The sequence below is a fragment of the Rhincodon typus genome, chromosome 3 (genome assembly GCF_021869965.1).
Source record: "Rhincodon typus isolate 14 chromosome 3, sRhiTyp1.1, whole genome shotgun sequence".
NCBI lineage: Eukaryota > Metazoa > Chordata > Chondrichthyes > Orectolobiformes > Rhincodontidae > Rhincodon > Rhincodon typus.
Genome location: NC_063334.1, coordinates 92,483,778 through 92,496,749, shown reverse-complemented (window position 1 = coordinate 92,496,749; position 12,972 = coordinate 92,483,778). Strand labels below are relative to the sequence as shown.

Genomic DNA, 12,972 nt, shown 5'->3' with positions numbered 1-12,972 from the left:
ACAGCATACATATGCAACAATTGTCATCCAGAAGTGCCACGTGAATATCTTGGTCACCTCCTGAGGCCCTCAGCATCACAGATGTAAGTCTTTGGCTAATTCCATTAATTCCACATGATCTCAGCAAGCAGCTAAAGGTATTGGATGCAGCAAAGATTATGGGCCTTGACAACATTCTGGCAATAATACAGAAGACTTCTGTTCAATAACTGTCCTAATCAAGTTGATCCAGTACAGCTACAATACTGGCATCTCCTGGCAATGTGCACAATTATCCGATATGTCCTGTCCACATTAAACAACCAAATCCACCACGGCCAGTTACTCCATTATCAAGAGAGTGATGGAAGGGATTGTTGATTTTGTTATCAAGCAGCTTTTACTCAGCAAAAACCTGCTCACCATTACTTTAAGAGCTGAACTTGAAGTGAGGTGAGAATGAATATGAAGATGGCATTTGACCAAATATGATATCAATGAACCCTAATAAAACTGGTCAATGGGAATCTGGTGGAAAATGCTCAATTGATTGGAGGCATACCTAGCACAGAAAGATGGTTGTGATTATTAGAAGTCAATTATCTCGGTTTCTGCATATCAACGTAGGAGCCCTCAAGACAGTATCCTAGGCCCAATAATATTCAGCTACTTTATCAATGACCTGGTACAGGACATTGGTGAGGCCAATACTGCTTCACTGTTATTGGGCCACAATCCTTGAAGTCTTTTCCTAACAACATTGTGGGTGCATTCACACCACAAGAATTCCAGCTTTTTCAAGATGCTGGTTAAACACCACCACCTCAAGACAGTTAATAAATGCTGGTCTAACGGTGATTCATGCACCCTGTGAACGTAATATGTAAAAATCAATGTTGATTAAGCTGATGGTATCCTTTTCTAAAATGTAGATAAAATCATTAATGACTACCAACTAAAAGAAGCAAAGAGAGAATGGTGTACAGAGCTGTCAGCTATGATTTCAAATGGCACTGTTGACTTTAGGTTTCCTTCATGTATGTGTCACATTGCCACTGGCGAAAGGCAATGCAATCTGTTAGAAGTGGAGAGTTGGCCTTAGAGATCTGAGTTCCATCTGCCATTTTTAAAGGCCTGGAGTGTCCCCACGTCTGAAGATTGCTTTAGTGTCTGTTTACAACCAAAGTCGTAGGCACTTGTGCAAAATATAATTTCCCTTACATAGACTTAGCAAGGTATGGCCTGTATACCGTTTTGTCTATTAAAATTCAAATAACTAGTTAACTAAATATTTAAATCTAGATTACTAATGAGAATCTGCGAAATGTTTTGTGTGGAAGTAAGTTACACCACTAAACTGCAAAATGTGCACTTAATATACTTTTGAAACAGTTTGTTGAAGAGATATCCGTGGTTTTGACAATTTAATAGCCAATAAAGAAAGCAGTTATGTGATTTAGAATTAAGTTTACAGAACAGAGTTATTCACAAAGTATTAATATCTCTAAGGTGGGCATGACAGAATTAATATTTAGAATTCACATTCTGGTACTTTCCATTTCTATGAATGCTAACTTTCATCTCAGTATAAAACAATTTGTTAATAAATTTATGCCAAATTTGCTAAATGAAATCCTGACATTAGATTACATTCATTTTGAAATGTTAACATTCTGGATGCTCTTCTCACACTTAACTGCCCATAAACACTGGCCACCCGGTTTGGATGGCTGTATTATGCTATAATTCAACAGCAAATTGTTGGATATTTCACAAATACAGTTCTAGTGCGTTGAATAATTATGAAATTATTAAAATCTGCCATTTTAAGTTCTCCATAAATGAATGTGATATTGCTTGTGGTTTTAATAACCAATGCTAGATTTTGGTAGTTTTGTTCAATGTTGGGTTCATTTAATTAATCGTTTTGATTTTATTTTTAGCTCAGTTTTAATTTTCTGCTGTTTTATGTGACCTTTTGAGACTTGTAAGAACCAAGTTAGAAAACATACTTCAAATTACAAAAGCAAAATACTGCAGATGCTGGAAATATGAAATAAACATGGAGAATGCTTCTGCTATGAAGAAGTCATACCGGACTTGAAACTTTTAACTCTGTCTCTCCGCAGTTGCTGAGACCTGCTCCAGATTTGCTGAGTTTCTCAAGCATTTTGTGTTTCTTTCGTACTTCAAATTATACTTTTATATGGGTATACCAGAACTTTATACTTTGCTAGAAAATCCAAAATCATTTGCATTCGGTGTTAACATGACAAGCAATTTAGGCGAAAAGAAATAGTTTGTTAGTTGCTAATGAAGTAAGCAATATTTTTATAAGAACTGCAGATGCTGTAAATCAGAAACAAAAGCAAAAATTGCTGGAAAAGCTCAACAGGTTTGGCAGCAACTGTGGAGAGAAATCGGTTAAAGTTTCAGGTTGAGTGACACTTCCTCAGGTTTTTTGTTATATGTTGGTGTACAATGCAAAGCCCTAAAGGAGAATTTTTTTTTTAAAGATTATGATGTGCTTGCAGGTGAAGGGTGGAAAACACCTCTGTGAGAGGTTAACGAATGATGCTAAAATCTGTTTCGATACTTTGGAATTAAAAATTTCTGGTGTTTGATAAATGTTAACTTCCAAAATTATGCTGCAGAAATCATTGCACCATGTATCTCCCTCTTGCTGCTCTATTCTCATTTTTTTAAATCTTCAAATGATTAGTGGACATTTTATGTAACTGGAAGCCTCAATAATTTACTGCCACAGTTCTTCGTTTTTTGTATTATGACAAATGCCCTCTGTACCTTGTTCGTGCAGTCACATCCTTCCTATAATTTACTGACTGGAACTACGGCAATACTTCATTTGTGGCCTGACCAGCATTTTATACAATTTCAGCATAACATCATTACCAGTGTTCTGTATGCCTTGGCTAATAAAAGCAAGTATTCCATTTGCCTTAGCCATCTGCATTATTATCTGCAGAGATATGTGGATAGGTGCAATGAACTGACCAGTCTGTTGATATTCTCTTGCAATATAGAGCAATTCTCCTCACTATTACCACATTACCAGTTTTCATGTCATTCACAAATCCTCTGTAATCCCATTGGATATAGACTTCCTGTCACTGAAACATGCCTCGTCCAACACCCTTACATGCATGACAGCCAATTTTAGCTCCAATGTGCCACTTTGCCTTCGATCCCATGGGCTTTTACTTTCTTGTCTGTTCTGCCTTTTTAAAAGCCTTGCTGAAGTCCATATAGACCACTACAAATGCATTGTCTTCTTCAATACTCTTGGTTACCACCTCAAAAAATTCATTCCAAGTTTGTCAAACAAGACTTATCCTTAACAAATCCATACTATCCCTGACTAATCTGTATCTCTCTGAGTACACGTGTATTTGTCCCACAGAATTCCCCAAATAACTTTTTTTGTGCTTTTTACTTCTGCCCACATCCGTCCAAGGTATCATCCCTGAAATAACTGCACAGAGGCCGGCTCCCGTCACCAAGTCACCCTTTATTTACTACTGCGCAGTACACTGGGGTTGGCTAGCCAGCTTAGAGTTAGTCCTGAACTTAGGAGATTCTTAATTTCTTAGTTGAATATATATATATTTTTTTTCTTTTTGCACAGCACAGTGGCTGTGGTCAGCCAGCTTGGAGTCAGTCTCCTGGTTTTTTTTTTTTATTTTTACTCTCAATGTCATGGTACATCTACGAAGGCCCGGTCCCCACACAAAAGTTCAGTATAGGACCCATATACTAAAGTAGTGGCACAAAGGCCAGGTCCTTTTACCAAATCATCCATCCACTTCACCAGTACAATGGTGTCACTGGCTGTGATCAGCCAGCTCAAAAATCAGTTCTCAAAAACAGCAGTACCACTGGCTGTGACCAGCTAGCTAGGAGTCAGTCTCCTGATTATATTGGTCAGCCAAGGCTTTCCTGATTTGGTCCAAGTTAACAACCTGAATCAAGAACCTTGTAGTCAATGATGTCCACTTGGCTCCAATCACTACAATCCCTCTTCACTGTTCACCAACAGCGGCTTCTGAAGGGCAGTTAGAGATGGGCAATAACTACTAGCCTAGCCAGAAACATGCACAGCTTGTGAATGAATTTCTAAAAAAAGTCTGAATCCAATATGGCGCAGGACACCATGCAGAACTGGAAACTTTTTGTTTTTCACAATGTTAGTGGTGGACAGCAATTTGAGGACATAGAAGTAGCAGTTGGCCTTTCAGCCTATTGAAATTTCCCCATTTTTGTGGAATATGATCGATCATCTCAATAGTGTCAACTTCCTGCACTATTTCCACTATCCTTTTAATGCCATTAGTTTCCTGAAACCTATCAATTTCCATCATGAATCTACTCCAATAATTGATCCTCCACAGGCCTTTAAGGTAGAGAATTCCAAAGATATTTGAATGAAGAAATTTTTCCTCATTTCAATTTAAAATGGCTTTCCCCTTCACATGAGACTGTGTCCCCTGGTTTTAGACTCACCAACCATGGGAGTACCTATCTACACCTACCCTGTCACACGCTGTAGGAACTTCAGTCAGCTCACCCTCATTCTTTGAAATTCTAGAAAATAGAGATATAGTTTCTCAATCGTTTCTCATAAAACAATTCTGCCATCCCAAGGGGTCAATCTGGTAAACTTCTATTGCAATCCTTCTATGACATGTATACCCTTTCTTAAATAAGGAGACCAAAACTCAACTCTGTACTCCCAGGGCAGTTTCACCAAGGTTCTATCCAACTGCAGCAAGACAACTTCTGGCCTCGGATTCCCTTGAAATGAATGCCAACATACTGTTCATCTTTATCATTGCTAGCTGCAGCTGTATGTTAGTTTTTCTTGACTCATGGACAAAGATACCAAGAAACCTTTTTACACTCGCACTTCCTGACTCTTCACCATTTAAGAAGTATTCAGTCTTTCTGTTTTACTCCTGAAGAGAATAACTTCTCACGCCATGTACCTTACATTCTATTATATTCTGTTCTTGCTTAAAGGTGACTCCAGATCCATAACAATGTGGCTGACTTCTAACTATCCTCTAAATAGTGTAGTAAGCCGGTCAGTTCAAGGGCGATTGGGGATGGGGAACAAATGCTGACCATGCCAGTGAATCCCAACCTGAAATGTCAACTTTCCTGCTCCTCTGATGCTGCCTGGCCTGCGGTGCTCCTCCACCTCCACCTCCACACTGTTTTATCTCTGACTCCAGCATCGGCAGTTCTTACTATCTCAAAGAGAAAGAAGTCCCTTCCTCTTAGCGACACTCTGACTTATACTGGATCATTGTCAAGCCATGTTACAACTTAAACATTTTTCAACAATCTTTTCAAATTCAGCAATAGCTGCTTCTCTTTCTAACTCGGTAATCTCCTCCAGCAACACAGCCCTCTGAAAAATCTGTAGTCAACTAATTCTAACCTTCTTGTGTATCCCTGATTTAACTGCATAACCATTAGTGGCTATCCCTTCAGTTGCAAAGACCCCAGGTTTCCTCGCTCTGCCTCTCTACCTCGCTTTCCTCTGTTAGGTTGTTCCATTGAAGAAAGAGGAAGGGGATGGAAAGTGCTATCTGGCACCACTTCACTCTTGACTGGCTATCTTTCAAAAACCGCTAAGATTCCAGTTCCCTAACAATGCTGTACTATTAACACCACCACCCTTCCCATCTTTCTGCAACATTCCCCAATGGTGTCCTGTTGACTAAAGTGCATGATCATCCCTTTGATCAAGGTATCTCCTTGTAGCTTGACATCACAATTTATTATATAATTCTGTTATGAAGCACTTCTGAATTTTTCATTGAGTTAAAGGTGCTATATAAACATTAGCTGTTGGTGTCTGGTAGATACTATCTTAGTTTCCACTGCAGCACAGATGACAATTAGTGCCCCGGTTGAAGTTGAGATGGAGGTCAATTAAATCAATGCTTGCTTTCACTGCAGATTTAGACAGCTGCCATCATGACTTTGGATGTAGACATGTTGCAGCATGTAGGCTTTCACAGCTTCAGTAGATTTCTAATGTCAATAGGCATCTCCTGGAGTGAGTGCCAGTGGTTCCGTGGTGCATGAATCTGTTCTGTTTTATCAATATGATGGCATTTGTGCTCCCAGCGCTGTTGTCAGTTCCTGTCAGCCAGCCAAGTTAGACAACTGTCATCTATGCCAAGGTGATGTTCAGCAGCAAATTATCATTCTCCAAGGCAATTTGTGGTATTTCCTGTTAAAGTCAGTAGCCATTCACCGGGATGAATAGTTCATGAGACTTTAGTCAAGAGGATACCATCAGGGAATGTTGCAGAAAGATGGAGGGGGTAATTATGGAGCAATGGTGATAATAGTACACCATTGTTAGGGAACTGGAATCTTAGTGGTTTTTGAAGGATAGTCAGTCAAGAGTGAAGTGGTGCCTGAAAGCACTTTACGTCCCTTTCTTCCTGTTCTTCCTCTTTCTTCATGTTTGAGGTAGCTTGCATATTCTTGCAAATTGGAACATAATCTGTAATATTAGATGTGATTTTTGTGATTGGACAACACTTGCTGAATAATCCAGAGTATGCTAAGAATGATACAAACAGCAAATTTATGATTCTTAATTGAGCTTACAATAAGGTTCTCATATGCTTGCCAGAAATTGTATATTTTCATGTGCAGGGATCTGTAGAAGAAAGGAACATATCTGACAGTTGGCCTTTTTTTCAAAACAAAAAGCATTGGGTCATTAATTCTTGGTGTTTTCTCCATGGCAGTGCCTCAGTCAATCAAGATTGGCTTGCCAACCAATCAGTGCTGTTTTCTCATGCAGTATAGATTTTTTTCCCCCTCCCTTTTTGTCCTTTGGAATTTGACATTATTTGTATTGATTTTTGAGTGCAAGATGTAAACCATAGGCAACACATCTCTTTTTTTAATTAAAATCTACGAAAGTAACAATACTGAGTAGTTTAAAAGTAAATAGTCACCAACTTTTGTACCTGGTCTGGGAGCAAACAGAAAATTGTCAAAAAAGCAGCAAAAAAAATTACATAATGAAATCCTCATTCTTTCAATCATGACCATTTTTATAATGGTGAAAGGATTTTTTGCAATTTTCATCGCTGATCGTGTGAAATTGAGAAACTAGTCCATGTCAGTTTAAGTAAAGTATTACAGGAGCAGAATGTTATGATCAGGTAATCTGTTCATAACCACTGTAGTTAATTAATAAAGGTTGTTAATTTTATCTGAAGGTTTTATTAATGTGATTACCAGGAATGATACAGACCAAAAAGTCCCTGGTTTGACCCCAACCTTTGAGTTAGCTCTGCTGGGCAAGTGTAGGAACAAAATAATTGTCCTCCATACCCTAGTAGTTAAATACAATAAATGTGTAGCCAGGGTATCTGCATCTGGCTATGGATGTCTTGTGCTGGGTCGTATGCATTTGGGTGCTAAACAAGGACAAGGTGAGACTTGATTATGGTGCTTCATCTGGTTATTGGTCAAATAGCCTGATGGCACTCCGAGTTACCACATGTGAAAAATATCCACTTTGATGTTCATTTGATAAGTTAAACTGAAAATTTGTTCTCCTGTTTTGTTTTAGAAGTTCTTGCATCAAAATACATTCTAACAGTTAATGATTCTCATTGAGAGTTATTTTGAGTTTATTTATGTATTTATATAACAGTTATATACAAATATCTACAATTGTCTTTATAAATTACAAACAATATTGATAAATGTAAAGTCCTCCAAATATGGTTGAGATGTTGTGATTTTTCAGTGTGAAAGGTAATTGCTATTACATGAAAACAGGATGTTTATAATAAGATTAGGTAAGAATTTTTTTATGTACCTTCATTGATCACAAAACTGCAAAAGGAAAAATTAGAAAGTGTCAGCTCTATGGCTGCCTGAGAATGCTGTTTATATCACACCAACTAAAATGTATTGAAAGAAGATAATAGTTAGCTTTCTGGGAATTACCCAGCTTGCTCAACCCAAAGCGTTTGGGAAAATCTGTCCAATGTTGGTCTGTTATTGATCAATTTCTGCAAATGGCTGCCTTATTCCTTTCCTATTTCTTTACATGTCAGAAAGATAGTAAATATCTTGAGTACGTTTGAAACAGCGCTTTTCTAAATCGTAAAACCAGCAAGAAGATATGCATTGTTAGATGTCTATAATGAGTAATAAGCCAGATTTAGTTAACTGTCTAAGATTTTATGTTTGAATGTTCATCAAAAAGATATGATTGATTTCAACATAATGTTTGAAAGGGAAAAATGAGAAACTGCTTAAAAATTCTAGATTTAGGGAATGCTGGCTTTAATGGAATGAGCCAGAGACTGTTAACACTGAACGGGGTTGATGTGTTAATTGGTAAAACGGCAGTCGTCACTTTAAAGTGTTTGGGAAAAAAATGGTGTCACCATTATACAGAACCACTTAAATACTATAGAAGTGTTCCACTTCCAAAAACAAATAGCCACAGAGAGAAAGCACATGGAAATGCAAATAATAGCACAGATGTTGCCAAATAGGAGAGTTACAAACAACAAAGTTTATTAAAGCATAACTGAATAAATAGAATATGAAGACAGTTCTGCAGTTCCCAGTTACTGTGCATGAGTGACCATGTGACAACCTGAATGTCCTGCGTAGGCTACTCTCAAATTGTCTTCTTGAAGATACTGCACATGGGTGACTTTGCAACAATATCTCTCAGGCTATTTTTTTTATAAGAATATCTGTGATTAGCAGGTTAACAAGGTAAAGTAGTATAATTTGTTGCTTGAGTTATGGAATAGCTGCACAAATCCACATCTTCAGGAGAAAGGGAGAAATAATTTAAAGGCACAGAGGTGCATAATTTTTCAAGTATGTTGCTATAAGTTTGTTCACTCTGGTATACTCAATGGATTAAATTAAAAATTAATTGCTGAAATCATTTTCATCTGTGTATGTAGTTTAGAACTGTACCATCCAACACGAGAGCAAATAATACAGGCGTTGTCTCCAAGTAGAACTGATTTTAGATATTTTGTATCCCTATGTTAAGTTTCAGAGCATGCTGAAAAAGTAGTCTTTGTCTCATTGAGTTTCACAGAGTCACAGTTTTTACAGCATGAAAACAGACACTTCAGTGCACTGTCTTACTGGTCATCTAGTATCCATCTATAATAATCCAATTTTCCAACACTTGCCTGTAGCTAAGCATAGTATGGTGTTTCAAGTGCTCATCTAAATACTACGTAAATGTCTTGAGGGTTCCCGTATCCACCACCCTTTTTAGGCAGTGAATTATAGATACCCATAACCCACTGGGTGAAAAATAATTTCCTCGAATCTCCTCGAACCCTTCTGCTCTTTACCTTTAAAACTATACCCCCTGGTTGTTCGCCCCTCTACCAAGGGGAAAGGCTTCACCCCATCTACCCTGTTTATGACTCTCAGAACCTTTTACACCTCGATCAAGATCACCCCTCATCCTTCTCTGCTGTAAGTACAACAAAACCTAGCCTATCTAGTCTCTTCGCCAAATTATCTGTTAGCTGCAGGTTTTCAGTAATCTATTGTCGCAGTTTTAAGTCCCAAGTTTTGACATTTGCCTTTCTGCTGTTTTTATGTTTACCAGATTAAAAGATTTTCCTATCACTTAGACACTAGTTTTGAAAATTGTGATATATTAAATACAGATGAAGGCAAGGAAGTGACATTGCATTTATACAGGATTTTAGTTTGGCTACAGATGGAATATATTTTAGTCGTCCCATTATGGGACAGAAAAAAAGTGACGGGGAATGTAAAGTTATGATTATGAAAAGTTTGAAAGTATGGACTGTTTTCTCTGGAATGGGAAAGCTGAAGGGAGGCGATAGCCTAGTGATATTATGTGGATTAGTCATGGGAAATGCAGGGTTACAAGGACAGGGAAGGGGAATGGGTGTAAGTGGAATGCTCATTGGGGGGATTGGTGTGGACTTGGTGGGCTGATTTGGCCTGTTTCCACACTACAGGGATTCTGTGGTTTCTGGCATGCCTTTCTGACAAGTTCTCATTATTTCTTCCTTTCATACTCCATTTTGTCTTGTGGTTAGAGTTAAGGGACCCATGTAGCACTCCTACGAGAATTTGCCTTTGTCATTTATCATTTCTATCCAATCTGTTTCAATATTTTCATTTCCTGAAATAATGTCATCCTCTCTATTGTGCTAAATCCATCACTAACAGAGCTAACCCTCCACCCTTTCCTAAGTCTCCTGGAGCATTCAAGTTTCATGTCCCAATCCATGACTTCCTGCAACCATTCTTTCTTTCTAATGGTTACCAGGTCACTCCTATTCATATTTACTTGCAATCTTAGTTCATCTGTTTTGTTTCAGATGCTACGCGCATTTAGTTACAGAGACCTTTAGATTTATCCTTTCACTCATTGTAAATTCATATGTTGGTTGACTTTTGCATTCATATTGTCTATCCCTTCCTGTCACTGTTTATCATTTCCTGTATTGATACCTTTTCTCTTTAGCATTAATTCTACTCCTTGATTTGTTAAATTTATTTCTTTGTTCCCCCTTATTTCGTTTAAAATGCTGTCGACTTAGTTATGCAGTCATCATAAACACTAGCCCCAGCAAAATTTCAGTTTGGGACTGTTCTATTGGTACAGATTCAACTTTAACTCCTCCACTCCCCCCACCTCGGCGAACTCATTGCTCCCGCGTCAGTTTTTGAGCCATGCATTCATACTTCTAATCTGATTTGCCCTCTGACTTATACTCAGGAAGTAATTTAGAGATGATGAGTTTTTGAGGTTATGTTTCTTAAGTTAGCACCTAACTCCTCAATGACTTTGCAGAACCTAGTTCTTTGGCCTGCTTATGCCATTGATACCCACATGGACCACAGTGACTGGATTCTCCCCTCCCACTACAAGTTCCTCTCCAGCCCTGAATAGATGACCTGAATTCTGGCGCCGGTGTGAGGTATCGTAGCCTTCTAAACTCGGGCTCTTTGCTGGGAGGACTTGTCAATTTCTCTGACAATGCTGTCCCCATCTACCATGATATTCTCTTTCCTCTGCTTTTTGAATGACTTCCTGTACCATAGTGCCATGGTCAATTGGCTGATCCACCATACAGTCCCCACTTTCATCCAAACAAGATGGAAAATCTCCAATAAAAACTGAAAAGAACTGCGGATGCTGGAAATCAAAAACAGAAATTGCTGGAAAAGCTCAGTAAGTCTGAAAGTATCTGTGTAGAGAAATCAGAGTTAATGTTTCAGGTCCAGTGACCCTTCCTCAGAATTGCTCAGCTCTTCCAGCAATTTCTGTTTTTGGTGAAAGAACCTCAGACCTGTTAGACAGTTGCAAAGGCTGAGGCTCCTGCATCCCTGTCTCTGCCTCACATTTTCCTGTCCCTAAACATTGACCAATGAGTTGATTCAACCCTAAGAGCTCTAACTGCCTCCTGAAACAAAGAATCCAGGTAACGTTCTCTCGCCCCGATGCAGTAGTGTCTGTAGTTCAGCCTCCAGTTCAAACTGTGAGCCAAATCCGCTTCAACTTCAAACACTTGCTGCAAACGTGTTTTCTCTGGACCAAGTGGGTATCTATGAATTCCCTCATGCTGTAACTGTAACATATCACCTAACTTGCCATCCTTGATGTGTTTTAATTAATTCATTCTATTATTCAGTTATTTGTGTTTTTAAATGAATTTTATTTGTATACAACCTGGTGATAAATGTTAAAATGTAAGAATGAAAAAGATATTAACCACTAACCAAAGACTCCCTAACCTACCAATACCTTTCTCTGTAGTACAGCAACACCAAATTCCAATCAGTTCCAATGAACCTACCTCTGTCTCTGACTGCCTGAATTGGGGTTCTCACGTTATCTGTTCCTCCAGGTGACGCTGCTTGCCTATTGCATCGTCCTCCACTTGCCCACTGCTCATACTGTTTTTTTTCTAGTTCCATGGGAAGTCTAGAAAAGCTAAGGCTACACATTTTAACAACATTGTCACATTTTACATTTTTGGTAGTGCAGGATTCAAGGATGAACTAATATAATTATTTATAATCATTTTGTTTTGAAAATACAGTGAAACAAAATCTTACATTGCTGCAATTCAAACGCCAGCTTATAATGGCACCTCAGTTCTAACTCTGTTAATGAAGTTTGAGTACCTGATGTCTATTGCTGTGTACCATTAGGAATCTGTTAAATGGAAGAAATCCAGCCAGCAGTGCGCAAGATAGTTGCAGATGGATACAAGTATTTGACCCAACTGTCTGCATTCATCCAGGCATATCAGAATCCCATTGGAGCATACATCTGTTTCTTAAATAATTTTTGGGTCTTTCCCTTCACTATTCTATCTGGATGTCAGTTCCATATATTGATTACATTTTTGAGGAAGAATATCCTGACGTCATCCCTCCAAAACTTTTGAATCTGTGACCCTAGTTCTATTTTGACTATTTAATTTATTGCAGTATACCTGGCGACATCTAACAACCTTTCATTTCTTTACATTGACACCTCCCATATTGTCATACAGCATGGAAACAAACCCTTCAGTCCAACTACTCCATGCCCACCATGTTCCCAAACTAAACTAGTCGTGCTTGCCTGCGCTTGGCCCATATCCCTCCAAACGTTTCCTATTCATGAACTTATCCAAATCTCTCTTAAACACTAACTGTACCTGCACCCACCACTTTCTCTGGCAGTTCATTCCACATGAATCACTCTGTGTGGAAAAAGGTGCCCCTCACATCCTTTTTTTAAATCTTTCTCCTCCCCCCACAAAAAAATTCCCCCCTTTTTTTTTCCCCCCCCCCCCCCCCCCCCCCACCCTCGGGAAAAGACCCTTGTCATTTACCTTATCTATGCTGTTCATGATTTTATAAACCTTAATAACATTACCCCTCGACCTCTTACACTCCTGGAAAAAC

The 12,972-nt window shown here is 38.5% G+C and overlaps 2 protein-coding genes across 4 annotated transcripts in view; one reads left to right on the top strand and one right to left on the bottom strand.

Annotated features, from left to right (window-relative positions):
- The window catches only part of atg10 (ATG10 autophagy related 10 homolog (S. cerevisiae)), a 526,624-nt gene that overhangs the window by 303,848 nt on the left and 209,804 nt on the right, over positions 1-12,972 (bottom strand). The gene's annotated exons all lie outside the window — the stretch shown is intronic.
- Positions 1-12,972, top strand: part of LOC125482775 (single-stranded DNA-binding protein 2-like) — a 171,060-nt gene that overhangs the window by 24,323 nt on the left and 133,765 nt on the right. The gene's annotated exons all lie outside the window — the stretch shown is intronic.